Source organism: Lissotriton helveticus, chromosome 11, assembly GCF_964261635.1.
Source record: "Lissotriton helveticus chromosome 11, aLisHel1.1, whole genome shotgun sequence".
Classification (NCBI taxonomy): domain Eukaryota; kingdom Metazoa; phylum Chordata; class Amphibia; order Caudata; family Salamandridae; genus Lissotriton; species Lissotriton helveticus.
The window spans coordinates 398,096,552-398,122,169 of NC_136072.1; the positions used below are offsets into that span (position 1 = coordinate 398,096,552).

The window sequence follows — 25,618 nt, forward strand, 5'->3', positions numbered from 1 at the left end:
CAATCACTTTGTGTTATTAATAAGGAGCATTGGTTACAGACTATGTCTTTCTTTCTTCATATAGTTGCTCCTTCCAAATCAACAACAAGGAGGGAGCAGGCTAGATTGGCCCGGCAACGGAGGCTGGAGGCCACAGTCGCCGAGTATCGGCGGCTGGTGGCCCTGGAGGAGGAGGAGGACACGCAGTCGAGCGGGGCAACATCTTCGACTGTGACCACTGCATCCTCCTCCGTGACTAAACCAGCGGGACCGAGCCGGGCTAAGAAAGCCGACCGCCACCGCCAAGCACCCGAAATACCAGCTGCCCCCCACAGGAGCTGCAAGGAACGCCAACGCCGCCTACGAGTCCGCATGTCCAACCTGGAGCAGGAGGTCCTGAGGTATAAGACCTTGGTTAAGGGCCTCCGCTCCGAGCTTGCCACCCTCCGCAAGGAGTATGATGCCCATGCCGCATCATGCACCAGCACCAGCACCCTCCAGTAGTGGAGTGTCCCTTGCCCTTTTTTTATAGACTTTTGGGGGGTGGGATTTGGGAGTTGGGATCGTTTTGGGACGTTTCAGAGACAATCGTTGGGGTTAGGGTGGGTGAGGGAGATTATTTTGTTAGGGATAAATAAATATATTTTTCAACTACTTTATCTGACCATACCTGTTTTTTACTGCTTTTCAGTCTGGTGGGTGGGGGGCGGGGGTGTAACAGTAACTTTGTTTTCCTGAACAGTCGTAGGACTTTAGTAGTACAACCGTCAATCTCTTGTCTACTCCGAAATAATACTCCATTATACTACCTCCCACCAAACGCTTATCTTACCTGTAATTTGTGTTAGAAATTAGGGCTAGGCCCAGGGCTGGCTCCAGGTGAAATGGGGATTAACGTTGTCATTCCTGGGCGGGTGACATTTCCTCATTGCGGTGTTACTAGTGGTGTGACACAGTGGCAGTTGCATGCCTATGGAAAAAAAGAAAACGAAACCTTGTTTGTACTCCTTACTGTAGCATTACAACGGTTACGGTACGATCGAGAAAATAGCAGGTGACAGTACACTAGAACAGTGCCATAATGTAGCCTAACAAATGGTAAAGTATTGCAAGTATAACTAGTACTTGCGTTGAATTTATTTGACATTGGCTACTACTACTAGAAGATATAGTACTGAAGCTGAGTAAGTCTAGAAGATATCCTCGTATTCCTTCACCAGCCTGTTGCTGCTATCACCTTATCCTCCCCAGCAAGTGTGTGGAATTATTGATGTCATTTTAGTCAGACATCAAGCAAAACAACACAGCCCGGGGGAAGAGGGTTAGGGTTTGTAAAATGGATGGGAATGGGGGTTTCTTTTTGGGTAGGTTTTGTTGAGAGAAGAAAAAAAAGCAGAGCATGGACAAACAATAATTGAAGATACAGAGTTTACAGACAATCTTTGGTTACAAAGTAAAGGTAAGCACATGCAGTCACACTCATAGAATAAAAGACAACAATGGATACTGTATCTGTATTGCGTATGTTGTTGGAGTTGTCCTGTTGAAATTGGTAAGTAAGTTGCATGCAGCAAACAATTCCTCTTATTGGCGGCACTCCTCCATTCCAGCTGACGCTTCGTCCATCAATGTGGTGGTGACCACTGACAGAAGAGACACCCTGTCCACTGCCTGCCTGGCGGATGTTGACTGAAACCCGGCCTGTAATTATTGAACGGAAAACAGGAAGTGCTATTACAATACCACTGATAAATAAATAAAAGGTATGTACGCTGTGTGGTTCAAAAAGTCACACTTTGATTTCCCTAATAGACAGTACAATATTTTTGAAATTGCGTGCTCTGTCTGAGTCACCTTTTTAAGGATCAATAAGTATGGCCAAAATATTATAGCGGATCTTTCCCCTCAAGGTGGGTGTACTACTGTGTTTTAGAACAAAATTTGACCTTCCCAGCAATGCTCCCACCAAGACCCTTACTAAAGCCAGTCGCAAAAATGTAGAAGAACCCAATCATATCTCCAAAAACGATGCCTTACAGAAAAATGGTTACAAAACGTACTTTGAAAGTAACAGTAGACCCAAATACAGACCGTGGATTGTATTCAAACCACTTGCCTGCAAGCAAAAGTATCCATAGCCAGCATCGCTCCAACAGTGCTCTACAACAACAGAACCGCGTTGCAATAGAACCCCCCTAAACACATGCAATCCTGCTGCTAGGGCTAACCCTAACGAACCCTAACGTACAAAAAGTGCAAAAACTGGTGTTTCCTTATGGATTTTGTCCAACAAACTTCTAGCCGGTATTAGACCTTCCCAGGAATGCCCCAGGCAAGACCCGCCAACCCACCCGCAAAAAAACACGCGACACAACACCACCAAACAGCGAAAAAGCTAAATCTCATACTTACAATGTCTCTCGGCCTTCGGTCCAAACGCGGCGCTGTGCAGCTAGGTCGTCATCATCATCAATCATCATAACTCCTGTTTTCCACCACGGATTTCCTGAAAAGCAAATGCAATCAAGATTAGACTGTCGCAGCAGTGCTTCGACAGAGACCCCGGCCGCAACCCACCCACGAACAGCAGGAAGCCCCCCAAAACGCTACATTGAGCAAGATGTCTGAAGAAATGGCAAAAAAAAGGCTGTTCCTTATGGATTTTGTCCAAAACACTTGTATCCGGTATTAGACCTTCCCAGGAATGCCCCAGGCAAGACCCGCCGGCGCCAACCCACCCGCAAAAAAACACCCGACAACACCCCCAAACAGCGAAAAAGCTAAATCTCATACTTACAATATCTCTCGGCCTTCGGTCCAAAGTAACGCGCTGTGCAGCTAGGTCATCATCAATCATCATAAGAACTCCTGTTTTCCACCACGGATTTCCTGAAAAGCAAATGCAATCAAGATTAGACTGTCGCAGCAGTGCTTCGACAGAGACCCCGGCCGCAACCCACCCACGAACAGCAGGAAGCCCCCCAAAACGCTACATTGAGCAAGATGTCTGAAGAAATGGCAAAAAAAAGGCTGTTCCTTATGGATTTTGTCCAAAACACTTGTATCCGGTATTAGACCTTCCCAGGAATGCCCCAGGCAAGACCCGCCGGCGCCAACCCACCCGCAAAAAAACACCCGACAACACCCCCAAACAGCGAAAAAGCTAAATCTCATACTTACAATATCTCTCGGCCTTCGGTCCAAAGTAACGCGCTGTGCAGCTAGGTCATCATCAATCATCATAACTCCTGTTTTCCACCACGGATTTCCTGAAAAGCAAATGCAATCAAGATTAGACTGTCGCAGCAGTGCTTCGACAGACACCAAAAATTACACACAAACCCCCGGAACCCCGCCAAAGAGCACCTCAAAGGCAAGCAAGTCAGCAAAAACGGCAAGAAATTTCCACCTCATATTTGGTCCAAAACACTTTTGTCCATTATTAGAGCTTCACAGCAATGGGCCCAAAACCGTCAACTCACCCGCAAAGAAGTACAACACCCCCACAAGTGCTGAGTCTTTCTTCATTGTGCGTAATCCAGCACTCTGCTTGGAGGGAAATCGCAGTCTGGAGGAGGAGGATAGAGGAGCATGTTCTTCAGAACTTGTGAACCTGAGGAATGTAGACTGCGGCACCTTCAAATCAATAAGCAAACAAGTGAAGACAGTTCTGATGATGGTCTTGTTTTTGGGATTAGGTGATTAAAGTTTGAATTAAATTAACTGTGCAAAACAAAGAAAGAGAGACACAAAGCACACAGGAATAAAAGTGAATAAGGACGAAAAAGAAAGTTCTTGATTGATTGTCTCATTTTCAGGGCTCGGTGTCAGGGAATAAGAACAAGATTTCGTCATCATACTCTGCGAATTCAGGCTGGATGAGGTCAGTGGCACCGAACAGAGAAAAAATCCCCTCATCTACGTTGCTGTCCTCATCGTCTTCATGTGGCGTGCTTTCTCGCACTTTGTAATCTGGTGGTATGAGGTGCTGATTCATCTTGATCATTGTCAGCCGCTCCACATTTTTGGGCGATAGGCGGCTCCGTTTGGCAGTTACAATGCCACCAGCAGCACTGAAAACACGTTCAGAAGACACACTTGCGAGTGGGCAAGACAAATAGTTTATAGCCAGGTTGTAGAGCTGTGGCCACAATTGTTTTTTGCCATGCCAATACTGCAATGGCTCCTCATTAAGAAAGACCACTGTTGAGTCATTCAGATAGTCCTGCACCATCGACTCAAGGTCATCAACTGTTCCTCCACTTTGCTTACTTTTTGCTGTGCCTGTGACATTTTTTAGAGAACCATACCCCATCAAACTTAGCCAATCCTCCTCCCCAGCCACTGTTAGTGTTGTCATTGTGTGTGGTGCAGATGATCCAGTTGCCGGTGTCTTTAACGGCTGAGAGGTCACTTGTGCCCCAGCCACAGGTGCAGAAGTGGATTCTTGTGACTGCGGATGGCCTGCTGATGCTGATGCTGATGTACTGGCTTCTCCTTCAATAACCTGCCGTTCTTTTTCAAACCTCTTGGCTGACCAGGCTAACCAATGTTTGTACTTTTGAACATCTGCATCAGCGAAAGGAAAGAATGCGTTGTCTGCCAGCGCCTTTTTGTAGCGTGGATCCAGAATAGTAGCACAAATGTAATGCTGATCTGAGTTGATGTTTTTAAGACGTTCATCACCACGTAGGCGATGTAATAATTTCTCAGACAAAATGAAATGGTTTTTTTTTTTTTCATCTTTTTCAAACTCAGAAGAAACCGCCATCAGTTGGTGCTCCAGTATGCACAACAATGGGATAGCTTTTCCCAAATTACAGTCCTCCTGGCTGACTGCACGCGTGAAGAACTCAAAAGGACGAAGCATGTCTGTCAGGCTTTTAACTATGGCCCATTGCGCCTTACTCATCCGCAGGTCCTCCTTCTGAGATGTAGCCTCTGTCAAGAAATAGTGATCGAGTACCGTATACTGCTCATGCAGACGCTCAAGCATGTAGAAGGTTGAGTTCCAACGTGTTGCCACCTCCTGGATGAGTGCTTTCACTGGCATTCCACGTTGAAGTAGCAGTCTCCGCAGATGCTTCCGGGCCTTAAAAGAATGGCTGAAATGGTTGCACATTTTGCGGCAGGTGGCCATTACCTCGAACGCTGGACTCTCTTTATCACTCAAGAATTTTTGAACTACCAGGTTGATACAGTGCGCCAAATACGGCACTCTAACATGGTGACCCTGTGACATGGCCTTAACTACATTGGCGCCATTATCCGTGGAAACATAACCAATCTTGCGTTTTAGGGGGGATAGCATTGACAACACCTTTTTGTCAAACTCTTCCAAAAGGTTTTCTGCTGTGTGACTTTTCTCCAAGGCAAACATGGCTAGTGTTGCATGTTTCCGAGCAGCTTTGAAAACTTGGTCCGGGTCAACACCTGCGTTTAGCTTTGCTATAACACCTGAAAAAGAGACCCAGTGTGCAGTGATGCACATGTAATCATCGCCTGGGCCACTGGTCCACATGTCTGTTGTCAGATGTATTGTGTGAACAGCACTCTTCTGCAAAGCTGCCCCAATCGCCTGCAGCACATCTTCATGTAGTGCTGGAACCGCAACTCTGGCAAAATAGAACCGGCTCGGAACCTTCCATTTAGGGCAGAGCGTTGCAACTAATTCAAGAAAACCTACCGCTTCTACAAAAGAAAAAGGTAGAAGGTCCACAGCTAGCATTTTAGCCAGCTTAGTGTTATACAGACGCGTCAGTGGGTGGTTGCGTTCATATGGCACCTCTGAAGTAAGCATTGTTCTAATGTTGCCCTGGACCAAGCATTTACGGGCTGATAATGACTTCGTTGACCCAATTTTGCTCGCTGGTGAACTTTTGTGCGTTGGTGTCTCACTCGCTCCAACACTCTTAGTGTGCCTCACATTGGGTGTGCTGCTGAGAGGGGTACTGGGTGTAAGGGAAGTGTTTGACACGTCTTCTTCCTGCTCGTCAACATCAGATGAAACATCAACGTTTCCTTGATTTTGGCCTTTCTTGATCGCAGCTAGGTGCGCAAACCATTGGACAGCGTGCTTTCTGTCAAGATGACCACTCTGGCCGCCGGTACCATAGTTGCTACCTGGCTTACCACGACTAACTGCAAGCTTACAAAGGGTACAAATGGCAAACCTTGGATTTTTGGGACAAACAGTAAAGAAGTCCCAAACTGGGGACTTGAAGTGTCTGTGGGACCTGGAGGAGGCGGCGATACTGGTGGTGGTGGTGGTCATGAAGCTAATGCCAGATGAAGTGGAGGATCTGGATTGGCCAACTTTTGTACGTTTTCCACTTTCACCGCCACTAATTAAGGTCGAGGTTGACGCAGGTCTCTTCTTGCCAGAAAGAAATATGGAAGCGGGACGAGTTGGTGTACTACTTAACTCCAATGATTGTGGTGTTTCCACTGCCTCCTCATCGACAACATCATCATCATCATCATCACGCGCAGCAGCTCTTCGGGCTAGGGTCAAAATGTCTGTTTGCTGCATGCCCGCTGGGGCTGCAGTGACCTTTATGATGACTGGGTCGTCGTTGGCAGAGTCTTCATCAGCAGCAGTATCCGCCACTTCTTGTTGAGCCTCATCACACTCCATAAGTCTGAGACTTTGGACGAGCTTCCTTTTACGCTTAAGTACCTTTGTTGGATCATGGTGTGCCTCACTCTCAGACGGCTGTGGTGCTGGTTCCCAAGTTTGATCCGTATCATCAGAAGGAGGTGTGCTTGAAGAGGATGTAGACACCACCCTTGATCTCTTCCTTGCTAGGGTTGTGGAAGACAATGAAGGATCATCAGGAGGAGTGGCTTCCTCAAATGATACCTCGCCTTGATTGTCGATTTCCTGATGTGCCCCTACTTCGGGAGGAACAACTATTGTGGGCACTTGTTGTGACCCTCCATGCACCTCTGCATGCGCATCTCCTTGCGCTGCCTCTCCTTCCACATGTACTTGGGCTTGTACTTGCACATGTGATTGTTGTTGCCGCTGTGGTTGTTCAACACTCGTCAGATGAGCTACAACAACCTGTGTTGATTGAGGGACATTGCTGCTGCTTTCTTGCGATGAGCCAACATCACTGGTCGATGGTGATTGAAGAAGTATACTGGCTGCCTCTGCAGCACTCAAGGGCTTGGACTTAAGTTGGCGTGGTGGTGGTGGTGGCACTGAGCCCAATGGAGCGGGGGTGCTGCTGCCAGCTTGGTCCCCAGCAGATCCCGCTGCAGCTGCTGCAGGCATACTTTTTTTTTTACTCACAAAAAAAGGGGCGGGCGGCACACCAGTGTCCTTGGTAACTTGCTTCTTCTGCTCCTTACTGGCACCTTTCTTGCTAGAGGAGCTACGGGTTACTTTTTTTGGGGCCATCTTCTTCAGAGCAGGTCAGCAGGCAGCAGTTGCACGAGTTGCAGAGGGTTCTGTGTCCAGACGTGACGTCGCGTGACGTTATGCTGCACACACCGCTGCAGGACTTCTTCCTGGCACTGGTGGTTCTATTGAGTCTTCTTGTGCACCTAAAAGCAATGGAAGACAGAGGAACATCAGTTCAGTTATACACCCCAAAAAATCGACAAAACACAGAAAAATGAGCACAATCCCATGCCATCCATGATGTTTACATTGAAGACACCCCACAGAAAGACTAGGGACATGCAAGTATGCAACACTCACTACCCCTGGGCATAAGGGATGAAAAGTAGGCAAAATAAGTGCAGGCCTCAGACACTGCCTCTCCTCAAAATGGCCCCCTTACACCCCAAGCACATGTTGCCTGTACCAGCCAGCACTCAAGATGGCCACCACCACCACCCACATGGCCAGTCCACATCAACAGTACACCCCCAAAAAACAGAAAAACAGCCAGAAATCACCACAATCCAATGCCATCCATGATGTTTACATCAAAGAGAGTGAGACAACACCACAGGCACACTCAGTCCATGCACCACCACCACCCCATGGCAAGCAAAAGGCCACACCAGCAGCCCCCCAAAAACGACAAAAAACAATAAAATAAGCACAATCCCAGCCCATCCATGGCCTCAATTATGTTTAAATTCAAGAAGACACCCCACAGAAAGACTAGGCCCATGCAACACTCACCACCCCTGGGCAAAGGGCCACACCAGCAGGCCCAAAAAAACGACAAAAAACAATAAAATCTGCACAATCCCAGCCCATCCATGGCCTCAATGGTGTTTAAATTCAAGAAGACACCCCACAGAAAGACTAGGCCCATGCAACACTCACCACCCCTGGGCAAAGGGCCACACCAGCAGGCCCAAAAAAACGACAAAAACCAATAAAATCTGCACATTCCCAGTCCATCCATGACCTCAATGGTGTTTAAATTCAAGAAGACACCCCTCAGAAACACTAGGCCCATGCAACACTCACTACCCCTGGGCATAAAGGATGAAAAGTAGGCAAAATAAGTGCAGGCCTCAGACACTGCCTCTCCTCAAAATGGCCCCCTTACACCCCAAGCACATGTTGCCTGTACCAGCCAGCACTCAAGATGGCCACCACCACCACCCACATGGCCAGTCCACATCAACAGTACACCCCCAAAAAACAGAAAAACTGCCAGAAATCACCACAATCCAATGCCATCCATGATGTTTACATCAAAAAGAGTGAGACAACACCACAGGCACACTCAGTCCATGCACCACCACCACCCCTGGGCAAGCAAAAGGCCACACCAGCAGCCCCCCAAAAACGACAAAAAACAATAAAATAAGCACAATCCCAGCCCATCCATGGCCTCAATTATGTTTAAATTCAAGAAGACACCCCACAGAAAGACTAGGCCCATGCAACACTCACCACCCCTGGGCAAAGGGCCACACCAGCAGGCCCAAAAAAACGACAAAAAACAATAAAATCTGCACAATCCCAGCCCATCCATGGCCTCAATGGTGTTTAAATTCAACAAAACAGTTGTATCATGCACCCATAACCAACCCTGGTCCTACTGGATACTGTGGCTACCCACAATATAATTTATTTAATTTTCTGAAAAAGTTCCAAAATTGTACTTGCAGCAACTGTAATGCCCCAAACAAACTTACTTGTGAAAGTTGATTTCTAATCCAAAAGTGATCCAAAGACAGTCAAAAAGGCCTCAAATCCAAATATCCAGCAGCACCCACAAAAAGTAATCCTTCCAGCTCCAGATCCAAATGAAAGTGACCAGGAGATGGACAAAGCACTGGGAGGAGCCTGCTGGACAGGAACAGGAAGTTGGAGACTGTGGGGCACTTCCTTCCTCCCCCCCCCCCCAAAATGGACTCCTTGCAAAAAAAAAGGCCATGCAAATGTCAACCTGAGGAGTGATTCTGATAAAAATCATAATTTTCTGAAGGTTTATCCTGTTTGCTGGTGATTTTCTTGTGCGAAATTGCAAAATCTCTATTTCGCAAGTGCGAGATTGTTCCTTTCCGCCGCAACTACATGTTCGCAATTGCGAACTCTCGCGAGGTGTGCTGTGCAAGGTGGCAAGCCGCGAGTACGTATTCGCGGGCGACAAACTCCCGCGGGAACACGCAGCAAGATCTAAAATGGCGCGTCACTCGCAAAGAAAAACAACTCGGCAAACGCTAAAATGACGGAAAGTGAACGCCGTGCACCACGCCGCGCGCCGCAACCAAGCAAAAAATCCGCCGCGAGCGGATTCACGGATTTTCGACAAATTCGCGAGCGTTCGCGGATTGCGGATTTGCCGAAAATCCGAAAAATCCGCGAGCGGAACGGATTTTACGCCCATGCTTACACTGCAGGCAGCAGTGCGCAACACGTGACAGACAAAGTCCATCCTGCTTGCAGATCAGTGAATACTCAAACTATCAATCCACCCGCCACCACCGCCACTATTTCTTCTGATAGCCATGTGACTGTCTAAAGGAAGGACTGGACTTCAGTCTGTTGGGGCTGATTTATAAGTCCCTTGCGGAAGTTGCGGCTGATTTTCCTCCATTGTTGCGTGCCTTTTCTGACGCAGCGGCAGAACAAAAGACTCGCCATGGTGTTGGTGCGGCGTATATATTAAAAAAAAACACATATGGGCATATGGGCGATGCATCACGTTGTAAAGCCCTGCGCCATCAGGGGGCGTTCCGGCGCAAGGGAGGGCGTACCTGCGCAGGAACGAATCCTAAAAGTGGCTGAGGGAAATCTACAAGATGTCAATCAGTCATTTTTAGGACAATGATGCATGACTCAAACCCTGCGCGCTTGAAGCCGACGTACGGCTTGATGCAGCATTGGGGAGATAGGGTACCCCAGAGCATTGCTGGAGCTGCGCCATCGTTGGCACGCAACTCCAGCAATGCGCTGCCTTTACGGCACAGATGCGTAAGGCTTCTGTGACGTTTTGGGCCAATGGGTGGTGGTGGCATGGCACACAATTACTGCCGCATCCCTGCTACTTTGCAGGGATGCGCCGGTAATTGAAAATATGACCCTTACTGTCTAGCATTACGCAGTTCTTTTCTTTACAGTACACTCATACATAATTTCTCAGGCCAATGAAATGCTTCTGAACACAACATACAAAACAAAGAAGCATAGTAGCAAGCAAGGCTACTGAGAAGGAGAGCAGTGCACCTGAAAATGAAATGCATAGAAGATTTTGAAATATAATTTACCTCAATGTAATCGGCAGCATTATTGCTCTTGGTAAAGAACAAAGATTTGCAAATAACAGAGCAGGATAAAACAGAGTAGTAAATGTACTACTACTACTACTCACCAAGCCCGGGGACCTCTACGCCGAGCGCGTCCAGCAAGTCCCGCTCCCGGTCCATGACATCGGTCCAGCGGTGGGTGGCCTGGTTATATGTGCGCCGGACCCCAGAGATCTTGTACATGGCCCGGCACACCTTCTCCCACCGCTGGCGGCGCTCCCGGATGCCATAGCCGGTCGCGATCTTGCCGCCTCCCAGGATCGTCTTGGGGAGGCGGCGCTGGACGTGGAAGATCAGTGCCGCCACTTCCTCCGCGCTGAAGATCTCCCTCGGGACCACTTGCTCCCCCCTTAAACGCCCGCACGGGAGCCGGGCACGGGGTGCGGGACCCTTCCCCTTCTCAGGGTGCTTCCCGGCTCCCTTTACCATGGTCTGGGCAGAAATAAACTTAAATGATAAAGAAGAAATAGAATAGTGAAGAAGAAAAGAAAAGAGTTTAAAAAAGTAGTTTAAAAGTAAATAAAAGCTGCAGAAAACACAAAAATATAGAGCTAGAAAAATAGAGGGTTAGATAATAAGTAAAATTAGATCAAAAAAACTTCAAACAAGCAAAGGATGGCAGAGATTGAGAGAGGATACAGAAAGCATGCCCAGAACCATAGCAATGAATGAGAAACAAGATGGCCGCGCCCGTTCACGACCGCGTGGGTAAGTTCGCGCGAGATTTTCCTTGCGAGTACGCGCGAAATTGTACTAGCGAGCAGCACACTTTGCGAGATTACACATAGCGGGCGGAAACGGAATTACGTCACGCCAACAAGATGGCCGCGCCCGTGTACGACCGATAGGGTAACTTGGCAAACGAATAGCTAGAAGCGCCTCGCGAACACGCGCAAGATCACGCGAACATACACGTCGCAACAAAAACAATTTTGTATTCGCACGTATTCGCGGCTTCCGAAATCGATCTCGCACGGATTCGCGCCCCAAAAAATGCGCGAAATTGCAAAAAAAACGATTTTAGCTAAAATGAAAGCAATGAGCAGGTGCAAAAGTTCCAACTTAACATTAGTAACATTCAAGGTAGTGCTTCCTGATGGGCCCCTCCAGAGTTTGCAACTATTCTATGACCCTGCTATGACCCAAACAGCAGGCTCATAGAATAGCACCATAAAGGTCCTGTAAAAAAAAAATTTCACTGCAACAAAAAGCAAATTACAGATAAGGAAGGAAGCAGGTGCCAGCCAGACTGGAACTTTCAAAATTACTGACACATTAATGAAACACAAATTAATTGATGGCAGTTGAAGAAGGGCAGGTGTGCTTGCTTTTTTCAACCACCATGATCTACAGTGATAAATAAACCTAATAGGTGCCAGTGAGGATGTACTAGAGGGTGGCATGGGTGTCCCAGAGGGTGGCAGTGGTGAAACAGAGGGTGCTGTGAACCTGTGATGATAAACCAGACGTAGAAACAACATAGTCGCGGCCGTTGCAAGCCGAAAAGTAAGTTCGCAATTGCGAACTCGTCCCAAAATCGGCGCGAACACGCGCCAACACAAAAAACGGAAAAATCCGCAAATCCGCTAGAGTTCGCGGATCTTCGCGGATTGCGAATCCGTAAATCCGCAATTTCGCGTACGCGAGATCCGCTAGATCCGCCCATGCTTAGAGGAGACCTTTAGGAATCGACTCACTTTTTCGGCCAAAAACGTGCACGCTTTGCATTGCTTTCAATGGCAGCATGTGCACGTTTGGCAATTCCCTTGCGGGAGCGAGCTTTGAAACCATCTGTTTGTAATTAACTTTTAAACAGATGGTGCCCCTACTCGCTCCTGCAAGGGAAACGCTTTATTTTTTTTGCTCGTTAGTGTCTTTTGGCACACTTCCTCCACTTTAAAATAGTTTACCTTCCGCCACACTCACGGCCTCTTGAGGCTCTTTGCTTGTTAGTTTTTGCTACAGTGCTTCCTAACACCTCACTGTTTTTTTTTTTTTTGACAGATAATAAAAAGCCTGCCGCAGCTTGCTTCTCTTCATTGCGCCTTCTTTCCGACCTCGGGCACATTACAAGATTTTTTTTCTTAATATAATGATTACACCAGAAAAGCTGCAAGGGGCAAGATTTATTCACTTCCAGCCTGGAGTTTGTGTCGGATTCTCAACATTTCTGAAAGAACATGAAATTATGTACTGCAACATGCCCATTATGTGAACACTCTGCAGAGATGTGTTCATTGTCGGCATGCATATTCAGACACTTAGAGCACTCTAAAACCATGGAAACCTGAAAGAGCTTTGCTGTGCACTATTTCTTAAAATAATTGGAAAAATGTTTGATAGCAAAACTTGACAATGCAGATCATCATGAAATGACAACGTGTCCCTTCCGTTCCTCCGGATCTTTACATAAATGTTGTAAGTTAGTCTACCGGGACGCTTAACACTCTCTTTAAACATTTTTCCTAGAAACATTGTAAGCACGAAAGGGCTCCTTGCGGAAGCGAGCTTTGGCGACATCTGTTTGTAATGAACTTTCAAACAGATGGTGCCCCTGCACTCACCCGCAAGAGAAACGCTGTGTGTGCACTCGGCCGCACTCTCCCCACCCCTCCCACTTGTTAACCCGCGCGTTACAGCGTGCGCAAGTTTGTACTTGTTGTTTCCTGAAGCTGGCTGCAGAGTGAGTCACTGACCGTGCTTGCAAGTGTGCACCGGGCTCCCTGGCAGACCAAATCATCCTCCCCCTGCCCCTCTTGCAGCCTGTGCTCCGAGACTTACATTACTAATTTACCCCTGGAGTGCGCAAATGGAGCGGGCTTGCGTTAATTATGCGATTTGATTATTTTTTGGGGCAGTAGATGGCACAATCCCCGTGAAGCTCCCCCCACCCCCAGGCAAACCCCAGAACACTTTGCACTTAACGAGGCAGCACCCGCCTCACCTGAAATAACAGGAACAGGTCTGTTTCTGACCAGTCCCGGTATCTCAGGCCACTTGGAAACATCATCTCCTCTCTGAGCATAGACGCGTGTTCTATGCCATGTTCTCACGGCACTACCTGCTCAGCACATCTAACTCTCCCCTTAGTCCACAGCACAGAGCAGCGGGTTTAAAGAGGGCGCTGCTTTTTCACAGAACATGTGTGCACTTTGCCCTGGCCCCAGAATCCGGCTTGACAGCAAGAGTGTGTAAAAAAAAAAAAAACTCAACAGGCAGTGGGTACGCAAAATAAAACAAGCTTGTAAATCTTGTCTTTGTTACTTTCCAGCGCTTGTTCATTGGTCTCCACAGTAAATGCCCTCAAAGCAACCACCATTGCCTCTGTGGGCTGGAATTCGCTTTTGGGAATATGTATGTCATAGGACAACTGGGTTCTCAACAACATGTTCGTCATGTAAATGTGTTCTGCTTTTTAGAGTCACGATTAAATAGATGCAAGTCCAGTCTGATCAATTGATAAAGCTCTCTACCAGGCTTTATTGATGTAGCCCTTTCCATGGAGGTTTCACGAGAACCATTTCCATTAAATGTTAGATTTTTTCCCTATTTTCAGCTGCAAGAACTTCCATGAAACATGAGCCTAAACGTCTGGCTGTTGCATGTGGGCACTGACCAGGCTGAGAAGAGTGATGGCAGCAATAAAGAAGGCCTGTGCGCATTCCTCAGCCTTCCCTGCTTGTAAAAGGATAAGCACATTATATGCCTGCTCTCCCCATTACTTCTGAAAATGTATCCATGTGTTAGGATGTCTGAAATGACCGCAAAGGAGCTCTACAAATTAGTTTTCCGGAAAAGCACTAATATGTTACTTGTTAACAAAATAAATACATACACATTTGTGTAACACCCAAATCCGTAATGTAAGAAAGTAGCGTTCTGAAATCAAGGCAACAAGAGCCCCATTGTTCTCTTGAACCCTCTTACTGACACATATGAAACACCATCCATAGCACAATGGGACACACACTCACTGCACCTCATGCTGAATCCTACACCTGCATACGTAATATGCATCTGCAAGTCATTCATACACTAGCACATGTGAAATCCGTGAAGAAAGCAATCAGTGGCGGTTCTTCCATGGGGGCGTTTGGGCGCCACCCCCCCTGCTTTCTCGCCATGCGAGAAGGCAGAAACAAATGGTAGTGTAGTCATTGCCGTTATTATAACTACCATTGTTTCTGCCTTCTCGCACGGCGAGAAAGCAGAACTTCCTGGTTTAGAGTTTTACTCGAGGGCAGGGGTGAGTGGCTTGGGGGAGTGGCTTGCCCACTTTTGTTAATACTGACTGTTTGGGCAGCCTGAGGCCGCCCAGACAGACAGTATTAACTACAGTGGGAAAGTCACTCCCCCAAGCCACTCCCCCCTGTCCTCGAGTAACGCACCCAGTCCCTGACTCTCTGTATGCTGCAGAGAAAATGACGTAGCCTGGGGCAGCCGGCCGCACCAATCAACCTGCGGCGGTGGAGAAGGAGGCTGCCTGCCGCGCCGCCTTCCTGATGACGTGCTGCCTGCAGGACTTGAACCATGGCGGCAGAAGTCGGGACGGAGTCTCTACGGACGGTAAGTTTACTATATTTATTTTATTTTAAATATATTTGTTGTTGTTGTTGTACCTCAACAAGGTGCAGAGTTGGAGTTTGATTTTGAAGAGTTCCTGTGTTGGTGTTTGATCGTTGTTGGACATTGCTGACAAATAATTTAAGCTCCGTTTTCGGTCAGCACTTGTTGTCTCGAGTTGTGGATCCATTTCAAAGATTACACAGCTTCCGTACGTTTTGAAGCTGTCCTAAGTTCAAGTTTAAACTCCATTTTTAGTCAGCATTTGTTGTCTTGAGTTTTGGATCCATTTCAAAGATTACATGGCTTCCGTGTGTTTTGAAGCTGTGCTACGTTGAAGTTGTGGCGCTGCATACATCTCATTTTCATTGGGGGTTTATTTCGCGGTCACACAGATTTACCCAGGTATGTGTCTTCTCTTTTATGGGATTCAGAGGAACGACTATTTTCCCTCTAACCCATTATATTTGAAAGGCAGTTTGGGAGGAGCAGTGTTTTGCTCTCTGATGTGGTATTTCCCCTGAGAGCTGCGCACATGTGATTTTTCATCACAGCACAACTAGCACGCATTTACAGAAGGAAGAGGATTGCTGATTGTGTTAATTAAAGAGTTTCATCAAAACAATAAGTGCGCAAACCTAGATGAAGAGGAACGACGCTTCGCCCTCTTTCATGTTACTACAAGTGTGTGACTGTAAATGAAGTAGTACAACGCTTCGCCCTCTTCTATGTTGAAACATACTGTGCATATCGCAGTTAAACAGTGGCGGTTCTTCCATGCGGGAAAGAGGGCAGAGGGGACGTTACAGGGCAGCGTTGTGTGATATTAGGCAAATCTCTTTGCTTCACTGTTCCTCATTTCCTTTGATTTATTAATGTGGTAGCAGCCGCAGCAGCGTGTGAACTGTGCAAACGAATCAATATAAAACTGTACAAGAGGCAGACCGGAGCGCGGGGCTAATGCATGCGGAGTTATATTGTTAATAAATGGATAATTGAAAGCCCATAAACACATCGCCACTGTACAGCAGGCAGCGGAAAGAGGGCCCGGCAGTTACCATAAGGCTCGGAATATTAACGGCCCGGCTAATTGAAATGATGGGCAGGCCCGGGCAGCAGGGTTCCTTCGGATAATGCGGCAATTAGCAGCTACACAGAGGCGCCAAAGTTGAAAGCATTTGATGAAATTATATCCCCCTTCTGTCACTTAATTATCCAGCAAATAAGTTATTGATAATGATCTCACATTATGAGAAATTGAGTTGGCAGCCAATATCTGGGCCTCGGCAAGGGCGCACCGTCGGAAAACGGAGGCTGGGGCCTCTTTGTTATGTGTTTCCTTAGGCGGCGGAGCGTCGTCAGAACTGGACTTCCGGTCCTGACAGAGTCAGACTGTACTGTACCACTAGACTTATTGTCAGGTATTGAGTGCCCACAATTCTTTAATTTTAGTATGACAGTAATTTTTCGCCGCACTACTTTCAAATGTCACCAGCCGCCACTGAAAGCAATGCATAAAGTATTGTAGCACAGAGATCATACACACATCCACTTGGCTTTCAGACACTATACCTCAACACCTTACTCCAACAGATGTAACAAGCACGTTCAGGGGATAATGTGCTGCATTGCTAAATACTCATAAGGTCCAAAAGGCAAGACCTATTGGCTATGCCAATGCTTGTTTTTTCTTGTTTGAGAGAGTTGAAGTGTGGAATATAATTGCCCTGTCCTCCGAGACCACTGCAGCGGCTTGCGTACTGGTTAATTTTCACACAATTTATAATACCGGATGCGGACTGGGGAGTCTTCTTTTCCCAAGCTCGGTGCAATATGAAGGGGACCACGCCCTCTTCACCACATGTAACTCCAATCGTGGTAACCTTATATGGTCTCTTTTCCTCTTCAAGCAAGGCATTTGGAGAAAACATTTTCTAGTCTCCGAAGTTCGCTTGATAGCTTCGTTCTTTCTTTTGATAAACAACTCACCAGCGCCAGGCAAACCCGCTGCTGAACTTACGTTCCCCTCCCAGCTGCTAAACAAGATGAAAACACAGCTAGAAAGCGACCCAAAACGGCTCCTGAGTATACGCGGAAAGCGAAATGTGTGAACAACTTCTCAGCAGAGCAGTGCCAATCACAGGTACTATTATGTTTTTTAAGTTGCATTGCTTCTTTGTTTCCCTCAAAGAATCCTGGGCTTCGATGTTTTATTTGACACCAAGTTGTTCTCGTGCAGTTCTGGGGAACAACAAGGCGGAAAGAGGAGCGACTGTTTTGGGTGCGAAGGAGTTTTGTGGCAGCGGTCGTTTTGTTGCTGTGTAGCTTTAAGTCTGCTTTCCACCATGAAAGGCTAAAATGTATCGAGAGCATTGTTTGCTTCGGAGATAAATCAGTAAGAGTTTTGGGATAAATAACGGGAATGTGAATGATACAATTCTGAGCCTGACCTTGAAAAAACTATAGTCCCGGATCGCGCTGTATAAACAATAGCTGAAGAAGCAATGTTATGCTGCTGTGCGGTAGAGCAAAACATGTTTGTTACTTTGCTCTCATCAGCATACTGAACAAATGTAGAAGTGAATGAGTTGTAAATGTAGGTGTAACTAACATTTAAGTTGTAATCAAGTCTGTAAAGTGACTAGTGACCTGATGAAATTTCCCTTAACAACGAAGTGGTGTCTCCTCTCGCTTACTGATTTTAGGTTTAAATATGGCTCATGTAAACTTTTAGTTAATGTAAGTACTTTTCAACAGTGGTCTACAAATGATTTTCATGTACGTAAAATGTTTTGGCTGAGTTCTGCACAATCATGAATTTTTATACAATCAAATGGGCATTTCCTCTAAAAAAATGAAGAAAAAAGTAATATGTCACAACACGTATATAGAGTGAAAACTATTTCAAGTGATTCCGAGACGGGCGATGCCTCTATATTATAGATAATAAACTACGCACTATATTGTGTTCACCACAATAAGTTCAGTCTGTGAAATGGAACCTATTGATAGTGCGGAATGCACAGCACCCAGTGGTCTTCTGGGAAGGGGGTATGCAGCATTAAATAAATGCTTCCAATAATTTACATTAGTTGGTACATGCTATTTTTTCAAACTAACATATGTAACGTTTCAAACATTGCTCTTTTTTTTTACAATGCCAAGACCATTGTCTTTCTCTATGGGGTTTTAGGAGGCACTCATGAAATGGCTGAAGACGTATCTCGAAAGCCTTCGCCTTACCTGGATATCCCTTTTGTCCCCTCCACACACAATTTAAAACAGAAAAGAAATTCAGGGTCAGATCTATTAAAATGAGGAGGACCCTCGTGTCAGAGACTGTCAGAATAAAGGGCCCAATTCAGAGAACTAACTTAAGACAAAATCCTAAACTTACTACCATTTTGGTATTCACAGAAGGCACTTACTCATTTCGGTATTCACAGAAGTTAGGAGTCCTAAAGTTAGGACTCCTAACTTCTGTGAAAAACCGAAATGAGTAAGTGCCGTCTGTGAATACCAAAATGAGTAAGTGCCTTCTGTGAATACCAAAATGGTAAAGTGTCTCTTAATTTTATCCCCTTGGACTAGTAAAGTCGACGAAACAGGTCTTAACAAACTGGTTTAAAAAGATTGCCTTAGACTACACACTACTCTTGATATTTCATGGTTTGTCTATCGGAAACCTGTGTGCGAGGAGATAGGGCACCCAGCCTTATCTGGTTCTCCGGACTTTTCCTGTCCTTGTATTAAAAAGGCTAGACTAAACAAATATTTCTGGGTAAGGCAAGGTCAAAAAGATGGGAGGTGGATAACCAACTGTGATCTTGTTTAAACTGGTCTACATGCATAAGGGTCTTCAATATTATTTATCTCTTAACCAGAACAGGCAACATCACTTTGATCTTGCAAGATTTCATTTTAATATACTACCCCTAATGGTAGGATACCCAACTAACTCTCACACCTTATTGGATCTGACCCCTTGCCTCTGTGATGGTATATCCACCCAGACAACTATACATATTATGATCTTTTGCACTTTTTATCAGATACCTGGAAGGAAACTTTTATTGCCATTATTTAAAGTTGTTAAGTTTAGACAGAGCAGACCTTCCCTGCTGTTGTTGAAACAGCGACATAGCCCCTTGATATGCATCTTGGTGGGCTCCTTGATTTGGCAGATTTTAAAACTGAGGAAAAGTGCAATGCTATAAGGCTGCTGTGTTTAAGGAAATGACTACAGTTATATTAGGCGGGGTCATATTTATGCAATTTTTACTTGATACATATTTTTTTCCTGTATCTCTCAGTACACAAGCTGGGCGAAGGGGTTTTATGTATTGTTTTTAACTGCTTTTTGTAAACTGTATTTGTATTCTGTTTGTATTTATCAATGTGCTTTTATGCTAGTGAAATGTAGCAAATAAAGATATTTGACCGACTAATTAGTAAAGTCTCAAAACAAGTACTCAAAGGAAAAGATGGGCATCAGTGTCAGAGACACTTAAATAAAATGATCGGATTACCTCTTGAGAGGACTCACAGTCTTTGTTGAATCCTAGCTGAAAAGCAGGTATTGCATTTAGTGTAGGAACACAATTAAACCCTGTGATAAAAAAAGGAGATTGACTGCACTTGAGGCAGTAGACACATTTGGACAGTTGGTCCTATTCACAAACTCCATTTTTTAGTCCGTAAAGTACTGCTGCAGTGGGCCGGTTGAAGTACTCCCAAATGCTGTTCACAAACCAACGCACGGATACATCAGCCCCCAACTTTATTTTGTGCAGAGATCACTGCCAGCTTGTTATAAATATACTCTAGCCCATCCTTGGAATACGTCTAGCACCATGCATGGATGCTTACACGTACTGCAACACATTCCAATAGAAAATAAGGCAGACAGAAACTTAATAGAGCATATCAAAGGAAATAATGTTAACATGTGTGTGTATTGGATGTTATAGTTAGGTTCAGGTTTTATACACATAAAACCATAGAAATTCAGCAGTTATAGTTATCTCAAGTAACTATAACTCATGAACTAAAGTAACTAGTTGAAAATCCGGATGAGGGATTAGCTTTGCTGACGCCGACTTTGACCAGGACTCTTGGCCGCTACACTGGCCAGTGGAAATATGACACGCTGAGAAATAGTATCCATTATGTTACTGCGTTATATTGGATTTGAGGACTTGTGCCAACACTGGGACATCGAATTTGGACGATTGTAGGACACTATAGAACTGACACGTCCAACACTCTTATTGCTAGTGAGCTTAGGATTGTCTCTACTTTGGTTTGATCTTGGGATCCACTGACTCACGCATACAGATTGATGTGACCGAGATTAAAATCGTTAAGCCCTGATGAAGTTCCAGCTGTGGAATGAAACGCGTTGGCTGATGTCCAATTTTTAACTAAAACTACAATAAAAGATATTTTTGGATACACTTGGAGTTCACTGATTTTGTTCTGGTGCACCTTCCCTCTCTTTACAAATTTACTTATCTGGTCTCCAGTGGAAGTGCTACGAACTCTGGAAGTTGTTGCACAGACGTTCTAATTGTTTTTCCCTACTTAGGAATTGATGTGCTGAACCTTGGTCAGCAGCATTCTGTCCTTTTTTATTTATTCACTAAAGTAACTATAACTCGAGCCTCCGCATGCAGTTTTCTTATCAATAATGTTATGGCAAATATTACAGTGATATTATCAATAATGTCATAGAATATGTCATGACTGATGTAGTATGTGGGCTAATTAGCAGTGCTTGGCAAGGGCACGAGCTATAAGGACCTTATGGACTGGCCTTATTGGAAAAGTGTGAGAGGGAATGCAGCCTCCGTACATGGACTGATTTCCACCCGAGTACCCCATCTCTCGAGCCCTGGGGGCATTGGCAAAAGGGGATGGGGCACACATCCCCCCTCCCCATGCCGATTTTGGCCCTGGGGACCCCATTCTTCTGGCCTGTCCAACAAATGGTGGGTGCTCTAGTGCCCACCTAGGGCATCCACCACACTTTGTTGAGGCCGCGGGGGAGCTCTAAGGCCCCTGTGTCCTCAGCCAGCTTTGCGGAAGTCGGTATTTCTCCGCCCTCAAGGAGAAGTCAAAAAGCTTCTCCATGTAGGTGGGAGCAATCTTTTCATCTGTTTCCGTGCGGGCAGGGAAACAGATAATAAAAAGCCCACCTGCCTTTTTCATGCTCCTGCTGGCTGGGAGCACACTTGGCTGGAGAGGGCAGGGAACCCGCTATGTCCCTTGTGACGCCCCTCCCCTTTGTGGATGTGGCTGGGACCTGGTGGGGATAGGGTCTCTGGGGCTAAAATGTATTTACTATGAGGCTTCTTTTTTCCATTTTAGCCAGTCGCTTTTAACATTACAATATGGCGACCACTTGCGATCAATCTTTACGATGTTGTCACATGAGCATGGCCACGTGATGGATGCCATGATACTAATTGGTACCATGCCACTTTCCTCAAATAGTTACAAACATGGCATGCGGCTTGAAATTAGGATCTGGCTCATTTTCCGTTTTTCAGGATTCAGAAGACTGGGATCACAACCATTCCCACTCTCCTTTCACTGATACCGCTGAACTTAGCAAATCACAGGCTTCGTGTCATCCATTACTCTTTTTAAACCACTTCTAAATGGTCACTGCTTTTTAACTCTTTCCATTTATTTTGTGAAGAAACCCAATATGGCAATGTTTTTGGGCAGGTCTGCGGATCCCTTGTTGCGCTCAAGGTGGCCCCCCTTGTAAATTCACAGTGGGTCCACACAATGTCCCTTACAATCATTCAACAATGTGCCTTTCATGCTTTGTATTTAGACCCCAAACACTCCCCAAAAAGCAATGTTTTAGACCACTGTGGTCTCAAGTCTCACAGTGCAGTCTTTTCTGTTCCCTTCCCCCCACACTATTTTAGCTAAGTTTCCATTCACATTAACTGTAGCAGGTGTGGTTGACTGTTTGAAAACCCAAGCATATCCCAAACCACACAACTTTTGTTTATTTCCAAAGCCAATCACAGAGGCAGGTATTTTATTGAAGCCACTACCTAATGTTAGCTCCCTGGATAACTCCACCATACAATCAAATATGTTGTTTTATATTTTAGGTCCTCTTCTCCATTTTAACTTCCCTTCATCTTCAAATCTGCCTCATTGTGCTACAGAGTTTTCCTGTGTGGTACTCCTGCGTGTCTCCAAAATGATCAGAGTCTGGGTTGTGGGCTATAGTTTTGTGTTTTGGGCCTGTGAGAGTGCTAGAAAGAGTGGCATTGACAGGGACCTAGGTTTACGTAATGTGGACATTACTTATGTTGGCCAGAGAGTGTTAAAGTGACATCAATTGCTACCTTTGATAGAAGACCTAGAGGAAGCTGTAGCGAGGGCCGAAAGAGCGCATGAGTTAGATACATCGGAGGACACGACACATGCCTTGAACCTAGCACAACAGGAGTATAGGGCATACACACAACAGGAGGTCTCTGATAGACTCACAAAAACCCAGCACACCATCTACGGCCTGGGGGATAAGGCAGATAAATTACTGGCTTGGTTAGGGAAGAAGGAAAGGGCGAATAATTGGATTGCACAGATGTGCACAAGAGAAGGCACGCTTGTCCAGGGCCCGCAGCAGATTGCTGACGAGCTAGCACGTCATTACGAATTAATATACACACCAGTGGCCGATGCAACGGTGGAAGAAAACCTGGCAATTTTACACAATATACAAACTCCTACCCTTAGGGAAGATGCTATTTCAGCGCTAGAGGCAGATATAACACAGGAAGAGATTGCGCAAGCGGTTAGGGTGCTACACACTGGGAAGGCGCTGGGGCCAAATGGCATCCCGATAGAATTTTAGAAATTAGGAACTAGTGCCACACCTCCTAGACATGTATAAAGAATGCTTGACAATTGGGGCTCTACCTAGGGACCAACGTACCGCCACAATTGTTGCGTTACAGAAGCCAGGCAGACCAGCGCAGGAGTGTGGGTCATATAAACCGATCTGTCTGCTAAACGCAGAGGCAAAGCTGTTAGCCAAAGCCCTAGCTACGAGACTACAACCTTATCTATCAGAAATCATTCACCCGGACCAGTCAGGCTTTATGCCACACCGCAACACGACACTTAATCTGCGACGGTTGTTTAGTGTGATGGAGTGGAGAGAGTCTTTGGGTGAAGACGCAGCTATACTCTCAATAGATGCGCGTATGGCGTTTGACCTGGTGGAATGGCCCTTCCTCTTTGAGGTTCTTCAGCATCTGGTCTTCGGCCCCAACTTCGGTAAATGGGTCGGATTATTGTACAAGCAACCACTGGCGAGGGTGGTGGTTAACGACTGTCTTTCCAGAGAATTCCCCCTAGGTAGAGGGACGAGACAAGGATATCCGTTATCACCCCTACTCTTTGCAATAGTTTTGGAGCCCCTGGCTGCATGGGTCAGACAAGACCTCACAATAAGGGGCATACACTGGACACTCGGTTGCGAAGACCGAATTTCATTTTACGCAGATGACATCCTGTTATACCTTACTTCCCCAGCGCGGTCTATTAATTATCTGCTGGACATCTGCGCTGCATATGGCCGAGTGTCCGGGTACAGGATAAACGGGGATAATCGCTATTATATGTCCTGCGGGGATCGCCACCTCAGCTACCGAGAGGGTGCGCACTACAAGTAGTCACAGATGGCTTCAAATATCTAGGAATATATATCACACATGATCGGGTGCAATTCATTGATAGAAGCTTGATGCAGCCGTTACTGCGGCTCTGACAGGATGTCAAAGACTGGCGAACACTGCCTCTCACACTCCTCAGTCCAGGCTGTTATTGTCCAAAGCCCCTCTTCTTCTTGGGATTGTGCTCCAATCAATAAAATGGTGGACTCAACATTCCTGTCCGGTTGGGGCCAGTCAATCACAGCATTGCTGTTGACACGTAAATCCGCAGATCCACGACTGTGGATCCGCGTCCCAATGAATTAAAATTTTTCTTTTCTTTAATATCTCTAAAACTACTGAACAGATTTACACCAAATCACAAAAGGAGTCTATCTGGACCAAAAGCTAGCTTTCTGCCGAATGTTGTGTAATTCCATGCAGCGGTTCGGGCTGTAGTCTTGTTCAAAATCCCTATATGAAATTGCATGTGAAAAACGCATTTTGGGACCATGTATACATACGGTTAATGTTGTTTCCGTAGCATTTTTTTGTTAGCAGTAACCTGATGCGTTCACGCCTGGGTTTACAGGTTGAATGGGGGAGGGCTGCCGAGCTAAAGTCTACAAGCCCCTCCACCCAGGCGGACCATGGGGCATATTACGGCTAACAAAAAAATACTATGGATACAACATTAACCGTATGTATACCTGATAGATACACACATTAGGTGTGTCTACTTTATTTATTTTCTACCTTAATCTAGGTTTAATCACAGGAGTGGCATGCATGGGGCTGACCCTCATGTTTTCCTGAGAAAAAGTTGTAGGGGTCACCTTGAAACATGTCGACGGGATATTAGGGACTATGACCACATCATTGTTATATTTACTTTATCTAACCCCTTTTTACTATACTAACTAGAGGCAGGAATAAATATGTTGGCTTACTAGGTAGGTATTTTTAATGAGCACAAACCAGCACTCCACCACACACTGCACCACACATAGTCTCACAAAACAAGTGCTCCTATGTATCCTTCGCAAGTCGCAGCACGCCCCAAGCAATAGATGCTTGGGATGGCCCCAATGATGAAGCATGTCACCTAACGGCAACCTTTGGTGAGTGAGGCGACTCAAGAAAACAATTTGTTTTCCAACAAAGCACACCCAAAATTTGAGAAAGCCTAAATATTTCCTTAGGCTAGGTTGTCACAATCCATTATATATGGGTTTTAGTGCTGTACTTTACAATTCTAGAGACCGAACCTAGCCATAGCCTCTTTCTCCCTTCTTCTTTGATAACTTATTTGAAAAGCAGTCACAGATAGGGTGGTCTGCTGACCCCATCAAGCCACCATCCCTGTGAATGCCCACTTTTCCCAATGGGTTGCAAATTGCGACCTGCCTTATGAATATTAATGAGGCAGGTCCCTTGTGACCAATTTGGGAACTCCACACAGTATCTGTGACACTGTTGTACATCAGGTTTTGCGACTCGCAAATTGCGTTTCGCTAAAAATCCCAATATGTGAGTCGCATAACTTGATGGTCATACATATGGCCCTTGGTGCCTTCTGCCAATGTCCTGGGTCACATGACTGTGAATAGATCTGCTGTTGTACTTTGTTTGTTCCTTCTAGACAGGATAACAAAAGGGTAAGC

The 25,618-nt window shown here is 45.8% G+C and overlaps 1 protein-coding gene across 3 annotated transcripts in view; it reads left to right on the forward strand.

Annotated features, from left to right (window-relative positions):
• The window catches only part of LOC144791193 (alpha-1,4-N-acetylglucosaminyltransferase-like), a 472,405-nt gene that overhangs the window by 110,318 nt on the left and 336,469 nt on the right, over positions 1-25,618 (forward strand). Inside the window, exon 1 of one of the 3 annotated variants that reach the window (XM_078665836.1) lies at positions 17,135-17,410. The exons of the other annotated variants lie outside the window; for them this stretch is intronic. The gene's annotated coding sequence lies outside the window, so the exon portion shown is untranslated. Of the gene's footprint in view, positions 1-17,134; positions 17,411-25,618 lie in introns of those variants that run through there. 3 annotated transcript variants of the gene reach the window in all.